Below are 18,146 nucleotides of genomic sequence, written 5' to 3' on the forward strand. Positions count from 1 at the left end.
CGGCCAGGCCCGCCCCGCCGGCCCCGGGGGAGCGGGCCGGGGTGCCCGGCGGGACAAGAAGAGCTCCAAAGCTGCCTCAGCGGCAGTCAGGGGCTGTGCCTGGCGGGCGTCTGCTGGCAGCTGCTTCACGAAGGTTGCTCGGTGTCTTTTGGCGCTGAGCTGTCCTCCAGAGCCCGTTCGTGGTCACCGCGTTCGGAGAGAAGAGCTGGCGGCTGGCACTTCAGCGGAGAGGCGGCGGTCGGGGTGAGGAGCACGGCCTGCCTGCTGCTCCCTTGTCCCCGTCCCCGCGCAGCGTGGCCGACAGCTGCCACCACCTTGCTGGGATGCGCTTCCGGCAGCGGAGCACGCGGGAGCCCCAGGAAAGATGCGGCTGGTCGTGTCCTGGCCCAAAGGCCACCAGCGACTGGAGGTGCCTGAGTGGGGTGGGCGAGAACTCGACGTCCAGCCAAGACCAAACTGTTACTCGCCGGACTAAACCTTTAGAGCCACCACAATGGCTTGGGCAACCTGTAGATGTACTCCCTTTTATTTGAAATTTAGAATAAGTGTCAATAAAATTCAGTCCTGCCGACCTGCTGTGAGGATCCATTACAGGTTGTGAAGGAATGTGAACATGAGAAGTACTACTCTCATGTACTAATTTAAAAGATGTGGGTTTTTTTCTCAGAGGAACCTAAGGTGTCCTACAAAGTCAGGCAGCCATTCTTTTTCTCCAGGGACGTGAAGTATGAGAAGTTAAATGCTTTACAGAAAGTCATACAGTGAGATGGAGTTCCTCTCGCCTCCCCTAAAACCTGTGCTCCTACCTTTGAAACCACTGTTTCCCTAATATAGTAGAAATAGGACAATGCAGACAGCCAAAACTACATGTTCCACCTTAAACTATCTCTGCCTTAAATTCATTCATTCTTCATTTAAACATCAGTATTATATTAACGGTGAAAGTCTTCCCACATCCTCTGATTGTTTTTAAAGGGGAGAAAAGGGGGAAGTTCATTCTTTACCTCCCTGTTTGTTCTATGTCTCCAAAAATTTATTTGCCAGTGATTAGCTTTCCCCTGTTAGTATTTTTTCCTTTGGTTTGCATTATCATTTGCCCAGTGTATTACAACATACTGTTTGCTTTTGTTTGTAGATTTAAGACCTCGACGTGGCTCACCTTCCCTGGGATTTCACAGATGATGGCTCACTGTTTAGCAAACCATTCGTCTACTAAAACCACAATTAACACTCTCATCGGATTCAGCAGCGCAGTGTTAGGCCCAGACGGTTACATCTTGCATCTAATATTCATAAATATACATTCATTGAATATGACATTAAATCTTCTCTAGCAATTAGCCCTCCTTATTGATTGGTTCAATGGTTATTATACAAGTCAATTCTCTTCCTATATCTGGAGTGCTTCAAGTATGTTTAAATGTGAATGGCCGCCTTACTGAAGTACATAACAATCAATGGGTCACAAAATCTGAACCTTGTGCAGTCTCAGTTTGTTTTTCTGAAGAGGATAAATTTAAAAATCTATTTTCTGATCTTTTCTCAGTGAATGTTACTGTTGTTTTCACTACCTTATTTCCTGCTATGGATGGTAGGGGTTTTTCTGGCACAAAAGGCACAAACTACAAGCAAAAAATAAAGCCCTGCTGCCATGTATCTACTTCCAACTTGGCTTATACAACAAAGTGTTTTATACACAGGCACCAAAGCCACTAGGAATTGATAGACTTGGTAAGTACATCATTGTCCCCAAGTATCTTTTCCTAACGCTGCACTGCATCACGTAGCATAACAAAAATGTTGTGAAAGTTATGCTTTACCTAAAAACAGCCTCTGAAAAAGGAGGGACATAGTCCCCAGGAGCATTTTTATTATGATTATAGAGTCTTCTTCGCTGCGGACACTGAGGCAGGTGGCAACTGTAGCTAGTGTGGGAGCATGTGGACATTGGTCACAATGTGGAGCATTTGAACCCGTTTCAGTGTGAACCCCAAACTGCAAAGTTTTGCTGAATATCTCATCATAGCCATATTCTCAGGGGGGACTGCACTTCCCGGCCCTGCCTTGCCCCTTCCCGCCCCCCCCAAAAAAAACTAACCACGCAAGAACTCCTGAACTCCTAACCCATGCCATGTTCTAAGCTGTTCCTTTCCAACAGAGCTAGGAAGTAAGTATACTGGGCACCAGCTGAGTGGAGACACCTCTGAGGGGACTGTCAGCAGTGGTATAGTTTTATTCAGCATACCTGCTGTTATGTGGACTGCTTGTAGCTGGTAGCAGAGGTTGCTTCTGTACTCTACTGGAGGCCAGATAGCATGTCTGTACACACCATGCTTCGGGGAAAGTTTTTCTCCTCTGAGCAAGGGCACTAAATTTGTCTATTTCATCACTATTGTCACAACCTGTGCCTTTTATCTCTTCCGTGCCCCCCCCCCCGCTTCGTACCCCTCTGCTATGATCAAAATCAATATCTGGCTGACTGCTCAAAATGCAAGTTTCCATGTGTCTCTGTCCTGTCCTTTATTTATTGATACTAATCCCTGAATCCCTCCTCTATTGTTAGTTCCAAATGATTGTGATCCAGGATCTGACCTCAGTCTCTGTTCTCACTTTCCTCCTGTTTGATCTCATTGCCTCTCTTCTCGCTATTTTGCCTCCCTAGTCCTGAAATTATTCTTTCCTTTCTAGTCCTTTCCTAGCCTGAAAATCCCTCTGGCTCACTAGCTCTGGCAGCCTCTCTACTGTGCTGTGCTTCATTTCAACTTTCCAGCACTTTTCTTTGTGAGTTTCGCACATCAGTGCTCCAGAGATGTGTTAGGCACCCTGGGGTCATAATTAAGGAGGAAACCACAGAGGGCATATATATAAAGGAAGTGGCAGCCCAAATTCCTCCAGGAACAAGTCCTGCAAGCAGACGTGCTGGCCCCTGAAGACCTTCAGGAAAAGAGAACGTTTTCAGAAGGAACTGAGAGTACATGTTCATCAGCTTTTGGAGGGGGAGAGTCTGGAGCATAGTAGATGAAAGAATACTCTTCAGGGAAGAGAAGAGAAATCTTCAAAGAATGGAGGTTGTGTCAGGGAGTCATCTGGAGGTTGTGTCAGGGAGTCATTTAGAGGTTGTGTTAGAAAGATGGATAGTTTTGGAATCCAAAGGAGTATTCAGATTTCCTTAGTTTCAACGAAAACTGTTTTTTATAAACCGTGCAGCTAGGTCACTTGACACCAGCCACCATACGATCCAATTTGCTGGTACACAGTTCTTTGATCTGCAGGTTTCCATGCTTCAGGCTTGCCTCTGATTTTATTTACTTTTAACTTGAACTGCTTTGAAAAGAATAAAGATGTGTTTGGGTTTTTTTTAAATAAAACGCTGTTTTTGCACATGATCAATTATATCAACAGTTTTTTCCTTAGCAAATACCTGCCTCCTTATGCTTTGAAGCAGGATGTGATCCCTGTTTTGAGTATATCGCTCTACTCATGAAAAGCCACCTATGTATGTCCAAATTTTGGGTGACAGTTTTCACCTGTACATTAGACACTTTTTTGCATTCAGCAGCCAATACCTCGAGATTGCTTATCCTCACTGGACATGCCTTTCACTGTTCCTAGTGTGTACACTATAGGGTCTGTACCCCTAACCCCTAACCCTGTATACAATCCACAGCAAAGCATGACTTTTATGCAGCAATTGCTGTTCCCACTTCTTGTTGGTCACTGTGAGAGTGAGCACGATAATTGATAGCAGTCTTTAATGAGCCTTCTGGGAATGCAGAGGAGGAAAGCCTCCTGCCCTGAATGTAGAGAAGACAAGAAACAGGGCGGGTGAAAGTACTCAACTGGGATAAAGAGTCTGGGGCAGGAGAAAGGAACAGAAAGAAATAGGGATGGATATTTGGCAGAGCAGTCATCTGCCCAAGGTGTGCTCCACCCCAAGCGTTGGGTTTCATCAGAGCAATTTAATGGCAGAAGTTCAGTGATTCACGTAAGGAAATAAAGGGCAGGATCTTTTATTTCCTGTCTGTTGGTAGTGAAGAAATAGAATTTGGGTCTGGACCTTGGAATAGGTGTGAGTCTGAGTTTTTCCTGATCACTGATAATTGGACTGATACTGCCTCATTCAGTTACCATGTGGATTTAATTTTGTTTTTATGAATAAGGCTGCACTGCATATTTTTCCATTCTGTTCACCCTGTGCTTTCTCTTACCTTTCCTTCTTTGATTGTGTTTATTGTCTTTTTTGAAGGATTGGCTCCCACCTCATTATAGTTTTGACCATAGAGGCAGGCACAATTTGAAAAGATGCTAGCGTTAGTGGCAAAACTATCTGAAGAGTCTCCCACTGCTTGTACTGATGCCTGTACCAGCATGCTTGTTTGCCACCTTCCCATTCGTGCAGATGCATCTCTTTGATTGGGCTGAAATCTAAACAGTATCATTAAAATAATGGTAACTTACATCTTTCTTTTTTTATTTTTTTTTCCTTTTTTTTTTTTAATTTTATTTCAGAGATCTAGTTGACAGTGCAAGTAGCTGTACTAATGTTACTGGCAACCCACAGTGCATAGCTAGGATGAATGGCTAAGGCATGGAGAGAAAAGAAGCATGGTGGAAGCAGGAATCTTTTTCAGCTGGCTTCAGTGCCTGATCCAGCATTCTGTGACACTAAATCCTGAGTTTTTTTCAGAACAACTGCACATTTTCCCTTTCCAGCTTCTCATTGGATTGTAAAGTTTCAACTGTAGAATCTCAAATACACGCAGAAAGTAAGCATCAAAATGACATTTCTAATGTTTGGCTATGAATTTTAGCTATGGAAATTATCTTTAGGTATGGAAAGGCCCCTTCAGTATGATGGTGGAAAAATCATTTATCTGAAATGACTCATCTGAGTGAATTCATCCTTGTGGAAGAAGTTGTTTTTTTCACCCAAGTTCACTCGAGTTAACATTCCAGTTAACCTTTTTCTCAATTGCCCCCTGAGTCAGAATTATTATAGCTACCCTTTTCTGTAAGACTGACTCAGCTATACTGTAAGTAGCTATAGGATTTTCCTTTCCTATTATAGTATCATAGACACCATCAAATGCAAAATCACTGTTTATTTCACTGTTCTGTTCTTAGGCCAATATGTTGTTGTTAGCATATGGCTGAGATAATGTTCTTGCTAAGAATAGTGGTCCAGTGGCAAGTGAGAATACAACTCAATTTTAAAACTATAAACATCATTAAAAAATACTAGCTAAATGCCCTTACCTGGAGAGAGAAAATGTAATCCCTCATATTCCAGGATGGCCTACCCTCATTTCACCAGCTCTAGTTGGGCTAGTTCCATTTGTGCCCAACCACCTCTTAGAGACTACTGCAGACCCTTCACTAGGAGAGCTGGTATTCAGCTGCTGCTTTACAGCCACATTTCGTACCTTCTTTAGACATGGGATTGTCTTCTCAGTCTTGTTCCCTTATCTTTTTTCAGGGGCTTCCATGAGACTTACCTTGTCATGATACTCATGTACATGCCTAAGAAACTAACCTCATGATGATAGGGTGATTATGCTTAAGCTTCTTTGCCCTCTTCTTGTTGTATGAAAAAGTAGGAGTCATGTCTGTAGTCTTTAAGAGAACCTGAGCACCTTTTCCACTGAATAATGTGTAGAAATAATAGTTTTCGAGCAACCTTTTTAAGGTGGGGCTCTCCACTGCTCCCAGTACAACTCCTGTGAATTATATGTCCGCCACTTCTTTGCATGGAACTTGTTTAGTGCAATTTGTTGGGCCTTGAAATGAAAAAGAGCTTCTTTACTACAGCCTGTGTCTAACAGAAGATATGACCTGCTAGTGGTGAGTTTATTAAAGGGGAAGGAGGCTGAAAGAACACCAACTATCATTTAGGAAGTATGACAGGTTTTTGAACACTCTGTGTTCCAGACAAGGAAGAAGTTGGGAAGGTTTATTTTAGGACATATAACCTCTATTTGTTTGTGATCCAATAAGAAATAATTTTGTTATAATTCTGTAATAATTCTCTCTTCAGGGAGTTCAAGATCACAGCTGTGGAACATCCTTTTCTCCTAAGATACCATTCGCAAACTTTCTTGCTCCTGAATAGCAAGGAACTCAAAGGATTTACCAAACAGAAGCGTAGTGTGACCACTGGTGGAACTGTATATCCTCTTGCCTGCTGTAATAGTAATTAAACCAATGCCAAGAGTGCAAAAATGGAAGTCCCCATTCATTGTTTATTAGTTTTAAACAAAAATGGAAAAATATTCAGCTATGTCTGATACATCCTGGCAGATTTTAAGTCTGAAAGGAGATGGAGGGCAGAAACACGGACACACAGTAAGAATGGCCCAGCTACAAAGAAAGATACTGTGAGTGCAAAGTGGTTTTTTTTCCAAGGGAATGACAGATTTCTCACCTCAGAAACTCATTTTGCTGTGTCAATTCGTTAAGTAGACAATTCTGGTGTTTCTGTTACAATGGACAGAGAAAATGCACATCTCTGCAGATGCCCCTGCACTCTACCTCCTGAAGAGCAGAGGTGCACTGACAGTTTCTGTCAGAGCCTCTCTGGTGTTCTTTGCTTTGGCACAAAGGACAAAGTAATCCATTGATGAGAGATCTTTCCTTTCCCAAATTCTATCCTTCATATCCTTTTCTTCAGAGTTTTGTGTTGGGTTGTTGGGGTTTTTTTTCTTTTCTACAGTCTGCCTTTCCTTCTCTGATCATATTTCTGCTGCTGGAAAGATTTATCTCTTCCCTCTTTGTCCATCCCATCATTTCTCCCCTTCATTCTCACCAAGACATCTATTCTGTATGTTCTAGTCACGGGATGTTATTCTCTGTGCTCACCTCTGTTTATCATGAAAAACAAGGGACATCACAGCTGAAAGTTTTCATTAATGATAATGACCATGATGATGTGTATCTAGTATAGCATTGCTGAGAGATCCTTGCTAAGGTATCATATCTTCCTGATAGCTAATAGCCTAGTGCTCCGTAACTGGTAGTCCATGTTCAAAATACAGAGTCCTACAGTGGTAATTAAAGGTAACTGAACCAGAAGTTACAGCACTGGTGAGTCTTCAGCACAGCAATGTGTAAACCAGCACTGGAGGAAGTAGCTTGTGAGGGAAGAAGAGGGATCTGGATGTCTTTAGCTACTTGCTAATTCAGACAACTCATTTCTCCCAGAAAGTTCTGGGAATCTTGTATTTTATGTAAGACTCCTATGGGTCCAGTTGTGCTCACCTGTGCATTTTTTGTCTGAAGTGTAGTGTCTGGAGAGTGATGATAACTGACAAGTGAAATTAATACATCTATAGCCACAAAGCATCATCTGAGTCTAAAGTTTAGCTAAGTTCTTACTGTTTATCTACAGATCATTTTTAGATGGGCTTTTGATTTTGTTGTATGGTGTTACATAACAAGAGTAAAAGAGGATGTAGGAGAAAAGGTAAGGAAGGAATGAAAGAAGGAATTAATAAAGCAAGTAATTAATTACCAAAATAAGGCTAGAAAAGTTAAGCTCCTAGTGAGCGTTAAGGCTGAAATAGATATTTTTTTAGTAACTGATAAGAATACTGTGTGACTTTACCATGTGGGTAATACATGATTTACGATCTCCTTATGTATTCATTTCCTTGCTGTTAAATGCCCCAGCTTTGTAAATGATGTGATAGTGACAATAAAGTACATTTTCTAGAGGGCTTAACTGTTTTTTAAAATGAAAGTTATTTTGGTTTGGATTTATATTGTGAGTGATGCAAAAGACAGTTTTTGCCACCTTTCTCTGCCATTAGGAAATTAAACTCCCACAGTTCATGAGGAAATTAGATTGCTCCCACAAAAGTTTCACTCATTCTGGAAGAAATATAAAACACTGGTTCTAAATTACGTCAAGTTCTTCTGCACTCATAAGCACTCCACTCTTTTTTCCCTTCTGTGTCTTCCCCTTCATCTCTTCTGTGTTGATTCCTCAGTTGGATAATTCAGAGCCAAATATTTGTATTTTTAAACCTTTGTTTCAGCAGCTGCTTAATTACAGAGCAAACAAAGCAGGTGAGAACATTTGCCAAGATACCTATTAGAAGTCTGACACTTCTCTGTGGCCCATTGTATTTACACTGGTTTTCTTCATGCTGCAAAATGCAGATTATTCCATGAAATAAATATAATACAGAGACCTGTTTAATGTACAGAATGCATATTTGTGATAGGTAGCAGTTCCAAAAAACCACTGCCAAAATCATCATTAAAAAGAAAAGAGCAGCTATGGAGAGCCACCCTGAATGTGATGGTGTTTGCACATTGGAAAGCTTTTACCTTCTTGTATTCTGAAGGATTGTTTCCTCAGTGAGAGGTATGTACATTACCATGCAACTATTTGCTGAAATGCAAGAAAGGATTCGTTTTTGTCAGTTCTGCAGGTCATAGCCCTAAATTTCAATATTCACAGTGTAAGAAGTATATCTATAGTTGTTTTGGATTTGTTTGGCAGGGTTTTGATAGTGGGGGAGGGACTACAGGGGTGGCTCCTGTGAGAAGCTGCTGGAAGCTTCCCCAGCTCCAAGTTGGACCCGCCTCTGGCCCAGGCCGAGCCCATCAGTGACGGTGGTAGCATCTTTGGGATAACATATTTAAGAAGGAGAAACCTGCAGCAGAGAGGGGAGTGGAATGTGAGGGAAACCCCTCTGCAGACACTGAGGTCAGTGCGGAAGGAGGGGAGGAGGAGCGGGGGGAGGAGGTTGATGCTCCTGCAGCCCATGGTGAGATGGCAGGCTGTGTCCCCCAGCCCACGGAGGGGAGCGGGGGAGCGGAGGCCCACCTGCAGCCTGGGGAGAGAGAAGCCCATGCCGGAGCAGGGGAATGCCCCCCAAGATGGCCGTGACTCCATGGGAAAGCCTGCGCTGGAGCAGTCTTTGCCTGAAGGACTGCAGCCCGTGGGAAGGACTTACTCTGGAGAAGTCTGTGGAGAACTGTCTTCTGTGGGAGGGACCCCACTCTGGAGCAGGGGAAGAGTGATAAGTCCTCCCCCTGAGGAGGAAGGAGCAGCAGAGACAAGGTGTGATGAACTGACCCCAACCCCCATTCCCCATCCCCCTGTGCTGCTGCAGGGGAGGAGGGAGAGAAAATTGGGAGTGGAGTGGAGCTGGAAAGGAGGGACGGGTGGGGAGAAAGTGTTTCAAGGTTTGGCTTTACTTCCCATTATCCTGTTTTGATTTGATTGGTAGTAAATTAAATTGATTTTGTATTTTCCCCAAATTGAGCCTGTTTTCTGTCCGTGACCATAATTGGTGAGTGATCCCTCCCTGTCCTTGTCTCAACCCACAAGCTTTTCTTTATATTTTCTCCTCCCCATCCCACCAAGGGGGATGAGTGAGTGAGCAGCCTTGTGGTGCTTTGTTGCCTGCTGGGCTTAAACCATGACAATAGTGTATAGATTATCACCACTGCTGATGTACCAGCTCATTAAGTTCCCTGAAATTTTCATGAGACTCTCATGAATGCAACAAAATCACGCTCACAGATACACACATGATGTAAATTTGTTGTTTAAAAGTTACATTTTGAAGCTCCACCCAGCAAATAAATCTGATAATCATCAATATTGGGGGGGGGGGGGGGGGGGATAATGCCTTGGGCAAGGCCTGTGTGACCCTGAGAGACAGCAGCTTAAAATGTTCAATCCATCTGAACATCAGATCTCCCTGAGAGATAAGAAAGACTGGGCTATCCGAAGAGCTCCTTCTGACCAGAAGTGTCACACTTGTACTATGAGAGAGAGAAGCAATACACTCTGATTTACATGATCAGTTAGAACTTGCTAACACAGGTGGATTTTGGTATATCCTGTGTCACTTAGTTCACTTTTCACTTCATCTATCCATCTGTGAAATAAAGAAAACCAGAGAAAATATAATCACTCCCAGCACTAAAGTAATGAATAAGAAATGACGATTTTTGGTAGACATTCATTAAAAAAAATAGATGGAACTAAATCCTCAGTCTTGTTACTTGCAGCGTGGCAGAGGAATCCAACAACAAGCAACAGGCTCCCAAGGACGGTGTCCTGTCCTCACTTAGTCAGACGTGTTCTGAGTTGCTTGGTCGGCTCTAGTTCTGGGCAGTTTTCTGATCAACTCCACAGCTGTATATCACTCTCTGTTGTCATCAGAAGAAATACTCCAGCTTTATGTTAGTGTAACAGTGATCAGGACCTGGCTCACTGAATCAGGGTGATGTGTTTCCAGCATATTTGGGGGAGGGCATTGATTCAGGTCATGTAACTGTACGATGCTGGCTGACTATCTCTGGAATGGGTCCAAATGTATATTTAATCCTGGTTTGGATTCTCTAGATGCACAGACAAATATTGTTAACTTGGCTGTGAGATGGTCTCAAGGTGACAAAGATGATGCAATAATTTCTGAATAATATTGTTGCTGTTGCTTCAGCTACAGGAAATGATGCTTGAACACTGCTGCATGCATGAGGAGAACAAGAATTCCTCCTCCAACAGAAGATGCTTTGTTTAGCACCAGTAATACCACAGGTGAGGACCAAACAGAAAACCTTTCAACATAAACAGAGAAAACAGTACAACACAACTGGCAAGCTTTTCATCTCTAGTGTCACAGGGAGATGCTGTCAGGATGAGAAGTTAACACATGGAAGCCAGCTGTAGCAACTAAATGTCTCAAGGAAACTTGTTCTTAGATAATGAAATCCACTCACAAGAAGTATCACAGAAAGTTGGAGTGACCTGATAAAACTCAGAATAGATTACCAGATTTATTCTTGGAAAGGCAAGAAAGTGAAACTCAAAGCCTGGCAGACTCTAAAAATGATGAAAATGTGACTACTAATTCAAAGCTTTATCTCCAGATGTTTAAAGAAGATTTTTTAAAGATAGCATGTTGCATAATATGTTGGAAACCCACCTGTACATAAAACAAACTAAGATAAAATCAGAAAACCAGTTACATTCAGAAATACAGCTGGACATTCAGTGAATAATGGCTGAAATTACCTGCGCAGAATTCTGGTTTTACCATGAACTCATTATTAGGAAAACCAGGTTGCTATGCTGCCCCTGGAGCAGCCAGGGAAACTAATTTGAGGAAATGGGGACTTACAGAAAGAGGTTACTATACTGGGTTTATACCAAGTGCAGCATATTGTACCTCAATGCAACAGTGCAGCTAAATACAAGACATATTTGATGTGTGCTATGACATTGCTCCTTGCCCTTTCCCTCCAGCGTGCATTAGGAGGAGATCATGAAAATGACAAGGGGCTACTTGAGGTCATCTCATAACCCTGTATTCATTAGAAGAGCAGCCTCTCATACCTATCATGCTTGCCTGTGTGAAACTGTATATTCAAACATAACTAAGATTTTCCTGTTGCTGCAAACCCTCTAGTTGTTATAACACATTGGAAGCTCCAGGTAACATTCTTTTTTTTTCCTGAATATGTAGAAGCTACAAGTAGATTAAGAGCTTCTTATGCTTTAGACATAACAAATTAAAAGCTTACACTACCCTTTTCAAACATTTACAGTAAACTGATGTCCTTAATTGGCTGTGAATGTAGCATAAAAGTTTAAATCATTTGAAGCTCTTAACAAAGGCTAATTAAAAGTAAAATCATTGTTCTATGCATTTCACATGGGCTTTTGCTATAGACCAAGTAAAATCAAGATTTGAACTCAAACTTTTAGGAAGTCCTTAATAAAATGAGTCTCATTAGTGTCAAACTGCTTGATTAGGAACCTGATTAAAAGCCATCTTACATTAATGAGAGTCATTTTATTAAAGGCTTTTAAAATCAGTCCCATATACAGATGCAGGCCAAGTTAAGAAAGTCTATATATGTGTGTGTAATGTATTTGTCTATGAATCCAGTCCTATTCATGCAGTTTGTCTACACAGCTAACAGAATAGGAAGATAGGGAGAGATACAGAAGATGGCTTACAGCTCACCTTTAAAATACATTGATTTTACTACAAACCTCCTTAAATTTTTTCACTGCTTTATCTTATACTAGTTACAAATTTTCTCAAAAGACAGATGCAGGTCCCCAGGTTGTTAAGATGTAAAGCTGTCTATATTACACATTTTACACATTTGTTACTTCTGTCTCACAAGGAGAATAAGAAGTGAAATTTGAACCTTCTTAGATCTGTTTCTTCCAGCACGACAACACAAAAGGGCTGTGCTGTGCTGGAGGTTTTGACAATGTGAGTGCAACAGCTCATTGTTAGACCTTCATGATTAGAATATTCTTTTCACATTTGGATGTGGATGTATCCCCTGTCTGTCAACTATGTGGGGAGGGGGACGGAGCAGATAAAAGGCTCCATAACGTGCACACACATGTAAGAAATATATTTTTACACTCCTAGAACTAACAAATAATAAATCCAATTCTGTTTAACCTCATAAATGTCTTCACCTTCTCCTGATTTCTACAGGCAAAAATCCACATATCCAAAAAGCAAATTTTACAACGTTTTCTTCTTATTGTATTGAATTGTTGTCTAAAACATTTTGCAAACTTATATGTAATATTTGCTGCTAATTGAGCTCTCACATGAAGCCAAGTGGTCACATGGAAGATAAAATGAGCCACCAGGTTTATTTTAAGGCTATGTTTGGTTTGTTTTGAAAGTTTGGCTGGAACTAAACAATGCAATTGATATGTCAACAGTTCTTTGTCATGTTACTGCATGATCTTTTTTAGGGGTGGTCAATCGTCTGACTCAATTTTGTTTACGTGTTTAGAAGATGTCACAGTAACTTATTTGTTTGTAAAGTTATCTGTATAATTTCAAAGCCTGGATGTCATACTTCTGTTTGCTTCACAGGCAATTTGAGGTATTTTCTTGACAGCAAATTTGCAAAAGCAGGACTAGAAGGCATTGTTGACAAGGCAATAAATCATGTTACAGATGACTGTCAGTCTCTTTAATTTTCCTTTCAGTTAAGTATTTAAGGGCAATACTCAGATTTTTAGGCTTTTAAGTGTTTCTGGGTCTGGAGGACCAGAATTATGCTTGTAACTATGCCTTGTGGGACAGCAGTTTCTTACTTTGTTCACACTGTTCTTTGAAGGTTAGGTTCTCACATGCATAAATGTATCTAGTGTGACCAAGGATAGATTTTTGAAAGATGCTGTGTAAGCCCACAGTTCTTACTGAGGTCAATATGCTGTCTCAGTGTGGAAAACAGATCATATTGTGCTGTATGCCTTAGTTAGTGACCTGTTTTTTCTTTGTGAGGCAGGGGCTAGATAAACAGGTACCTGAGACTAAGATCTTTTTCTTTCTGCAACTTTCACAATGCAAGCTACTCTATATTTGCTACTTTTTATCTTGATTCCCCTCTGATTCATAGTTTGGTTCAGTCATCAACTCCAAACCACTTTGCAGAGAACAGAGATATATCAGTGTTTGCCATCCCCTTCCTGCCTGGGAAGCAGGAACAGAGCATGGGGTGCTGTTGTGATGATGACCTTTGGCAAGATGAGATGCAAAGCACCCTGCAGGAATTTCCTCCGGCACAAAGGTATTTAACAAATTCTCCAATTTCGTGGTGGGACCTAGTCAGTAGGTGGTCCACTTGTCTGTCTGTCTTTCCTTATCCTCTTCTTTGACTTAGAGAAGCTGCAGTAAGAGAAAAAAAAAAGAAAAAAAGAAAAACAAAACAAAAAAACAGCTATTACACTGGAAAGACATGTGATCTGCATAATTGCTCTAATTGCAGCTAGTTCTGCAATGAATAGTCCTGCTGTCAAATTCAACAACGACTTAGGGGGGAAAAATATCTCCAAGTCCTTTACTATAACATGAAAGACATGAAGAAATGCTTATGATCATTGCCATTCAGTTTAGAGCCAGCAACTGATTAAGGGGGATGGGAAACAGTGCCATTGTTGAATTATTAAAGAAATTATTAAATTGGCAAGCATAAATAAACAAAATTAAACTATGCACCTCTCTGGTCTTTTTGAGTTGAACAAATTGGTATATCAGTCAGGCATGACAGAGGTAGTGATTCATCATCAGTAGGGATTTTTAACATAATTGTGCTGAATGTTGTATCAAACATAGACTACTTCAAATGTTCTGCTATCTCAGGATTCCCAAAGAAACAAAGTAAAACCACATGGACTATTGACAGAAGAAGAATGCCATCCACAGACCTGAAGGCAGGGTTTAGAGAAAGGAAAGCCAGTCAGCCCTGACTCCAACACTAACTCTCTGTGGCCTTGCACAGATTGCTCCATGTCTCTTTCTTGATTTCCTTATCTGTAAAATGGGATAATAAAACATACTTACCTGTCTCATTCTTGTGTTGTGAAACTTAGTTAGTGTCTGGATAGTGCAATCTTTTGCTATAGAGGAGCAAAAGATTTATCGGCCTCTCTTAAAATCTGTTCTTGAGACATGAGCAGTGATAAAACTTCTGTTGATATTTTGGAAGCCCAATTTTACAGAGTGGAAGTGTAATCAGGCTATCCAAATCTAGTGCCTAGTAATAAAGAAATGGCATCTGAGACAAATGTTTGTTACGTGCTTAAGTGTGGCCATGGAGTATGGCCCCTGAACATACCCTGACTTAAAAAATGAAGAGTGTTTTTCCTGTTTCATTTCTACTTCAGTTCGATAGAATTAACACAGAAATAATTTTCTTTTCCTTTCTTTTTCTTGAAAAATTATATGCTTACCTCTTTGTGGTAGGTTGACCCTGGTCAGCAATTAAGCACCTACCAGCTGCTCGTTTACTCCCCCCCTCATTGGGATGAGGTTGAGGATTGGAAGAGCAAATGTGATAAAAACCTCATGGGTCAAGATAAAGACAGTTTAATAAGTGAAGTGGGAAAAAAAAGAAGAAAAAAAACCCCCAAACCCAAGTGATGCAAAGGCAATCACCACCTCCCACAAGCAGGCTGCTGCCCAGCCAGTCTCTGAGCAATGGCTACTTTGGAAATACTCTCCCGCAAGTCTCTATTGCTGAGCATGACATTATATGGCATGGGACATCTCTTTGGTCAGTTGGGGTCAGCTGTCCCAGAGATGTCCCCTCCCAGCCTCTTGCCCATCCCCAGCCTCCTTGCTCATAGCAGGCAGAGAGAAACAGAGAAGGCCTTGACACTGTGCAAGCACTGCTTAGCAGTAGCTAAAACACAAGTGAGTTGTCAGCAGTGTTTTGGTCACAGATCCAAAGCATGGCACCATACTGGCTGCTGTGACGAAATTTAGCTCCAGCCAGCCAGACCTAGTACACTGTTGCATCATCTAAAGTGTTTTTCCCTGGGGCTTGGACTCATTCTAAAATTCTAAAGTCTTCTCCTCATTTTGTATGTGTACATGGGACTGAGATGCCTCTACCCTAGTTCTAGGCACCTCAGACTTTGAAATACAAGTAAGATTCAGACCAGAGGTTATTTCTACCCAGCCTGAACCAAATCCTTAGATTCAGGTGTACCCAAAATTAGGAAAGTTAAGATTTGCGTGTGAGCTTTGTGCCTTGGGACCATCTTTTATAGTAAAGATGGGTAAAGTAAAGGAAAACAAGATGAAATAAAGTCGTACCCAAGATGCAGTGGGAGCAGCCCTCTTTAAAAGGTTGAAAACACTCTGCTAATTATTTTTAATCTCTATTTTTTGTGCATTTTTGTTCTTGTTCTTTCCATGATAGAAAGCTAAAGAGCCTGTTCTGGTGAAATATCTGGCCTGCCTGGAAGCAGAAAGTACTGTAAATGGCATAAGGAAAGCCTGTACTCATGACATTTCCTGTCCAGTTTTGCTGACTATATATTAGAATGCAATCATGTTCAAAATGTCAGCTGATTTTGCCTTGTTCCATGCCTGTCATCACATCCCTTTTTACATCCTTTAACTCCTGCTCTCTGTCTGTCTATAGGGTACATCTTGGTGGCTGCGTAGTACCTTCTTGCACAACCAGTATTCTTGCTATAGGCTATCTTCTCTTTCTTTTCATGATCGGGTAGCATGGGTACTTACAATTAGTGAGCAGGATAGCTTTCAATAGTGGATACTGTTATAGAGTCATGTTCTTATGAGAATGAATGTGGAACAGGCTGGCTATTATTAGGTATTGTTTCCCTCTGTTAATATTCTATACTGTGTCACATATATTAGCCTTCCTTCCCCACTGTGGGTACTAACCAATGCCCTAACGGCAGTCTGACCTGTGAGGCTGAGAGCTTCATATTGGTGTTGGCCATTCTCTCCTTACTTATGGCATCTTTCCTCAGTTCTCCAGAATAAATGAACAGCTGTAGAAGACAGGCAGAGAGACCATCTTCAAGAATGAAGTTGCAGCTGTTTCATGCACTTGCCGTCTCCATATGGAAGCTCCATAAACAGTAGGCTTTAGAGGCTGAGGCAGGGTAAACCTCAGTTCTACCCCACGTTCCATGTCCTGCTGGTGACATTTGCCATCCTTCTCTTTTGCTGGATGTGGCTGCTTGTGTCTGGCCCCTGCTGATGGAGTGTTCCTCCATCTTCATTTGGCACTTTAAATTGAATCTGGGCACCAAATAAAATGGTTGTTCTGCAAAAACTACTGCCCCTCGGGAAAACTGAAATCTGAATGTACCACAAAGAAAACAAACTTGGGAAAAGAGCTGAGTGGAAGCAAGGAACTTTAGAAACCCCTCACACCTTAAATTCTCTGTGAGGAAAGGGGATAACTAAAGGAGATTTAAGCTGTACTTCACTCTCTTTAATTTTGATTGCATTGCAAATAAAGGAAGCAGCAAAGAAGAAGACAAAAGTTCCCATTATCTCTGGCAATGGATAGGTGTAATAGTTCTGAGGTTAATCATTTCTTCAGGCAGAAGAGAATACCAAGAAAACTTAGTTCTATCTGAAGAATGATACACTCCATGGGAAATTGAAAAAATGTATGAATGGCATGATTTTAAACAAGACCATCAGACAGGAGATAAAATAACAGGAGAGTTCACAATTTCTCCTTGTAAGGCAGACTCAAAAAGAATTGATTTTGAAATTCTGGGTTCTGACTCCCTGAGGAGGCCAGATTTCAAACACCCCAGACTGCTGGGAAGACTTCAGGAAGATACCTGGAATTTGTAAAAGAAGAGATTTCCCCATATCCTGATGAAAATTTATGGAAGGTAGTCAATATTCCAGTAAAGTAGAGAACATAAGAATGGTTACATAAAAAACATTTAAAGAAACATGGAGGACTGCATGTATGCAGATTTAGAGTCCAGTGGAGCAGCATGGAGCTGTATGAGCTGTGACTTGGCAAGCATTTGCATTGGTGCTGGAGTGTATGCATATGGATATGGCATGCACCACAGGTACAGAGTAACAACAGCACCATTAATTCAGGGGATTTTCTCCAGGAGTGTTAAGCGATTGGGGAGATGATTGGACTATTAATTTGAAAGCAATTAGAGCACCTATTAAATTACTTTGGACATTGGTTTTGGCAACAAATTACACAAAAAGCAGTTTTGTTTACACTGAAGAAAAGCCAGTACCTCTGGAAGTAAACAATTAAACTGTAGGTTTCCACTGCTAAGCTTCTCCTCACTGAAGGCACAGGAGAATAAAATGTTTGGATAGGCAGGAATTTGCTGTGGTACTCTGTGCTGAGCCCTGGAACTTGTCAGTAGATTCAAGACCCCAGAACAACTGAGGAAGGAGTTGAGGACCCCTTGCAGAACACTCTGCTCAGAACTGAGAAAAGAGAAAACAATCCATGTTGCGTGATTCATGCCACTAAAAATCCCCAACTTTAGGTGGAGGATTAAAAGAGGATTTAGTTAGTTTTATTGTTCTGGGGCTATGGTTCTATGTCCAGGAATACCAGAGCTGTACACCACCAGATGATCTCTTGTTACAGATTTGGTCTGGATCAGCCCTGAGTGTATGACTGCATTTCTGTCAAATTAGCTAGAACACATGGTACACTATTTATTCTGGCTTCATGCTTACTGCAGGAGGACAGGTGATATATGATTGGCAGAAAGTCTGCCAGGACAAAGTTACCCTTCAAATAATACTTTTTTAAAAAAAATTTGGATCCACAGGGTGAGTTTGTACTAGCTGAACTCTTTCTTCTTATGAGTCTACAAC

Source organism: Haliaeetus leucocephalus, unplaced genomic scaffold (genome assembly GCF_000737465.1).
Source record: "Haliaeetus leucocephalus isolate CR32 unplaced genomic scaffold, Haliaeetus_leucocephalus-4.0 Scaffold251, whole genome shotgun sequence".
In the NCBI taxonomy this organism is placed as follows: Eukaryota; Metazoa; Chordata; class Aves; order Accipitriformes; family Accipitridae; genus Haliaeetus; species Haliaeetus leucocephalus.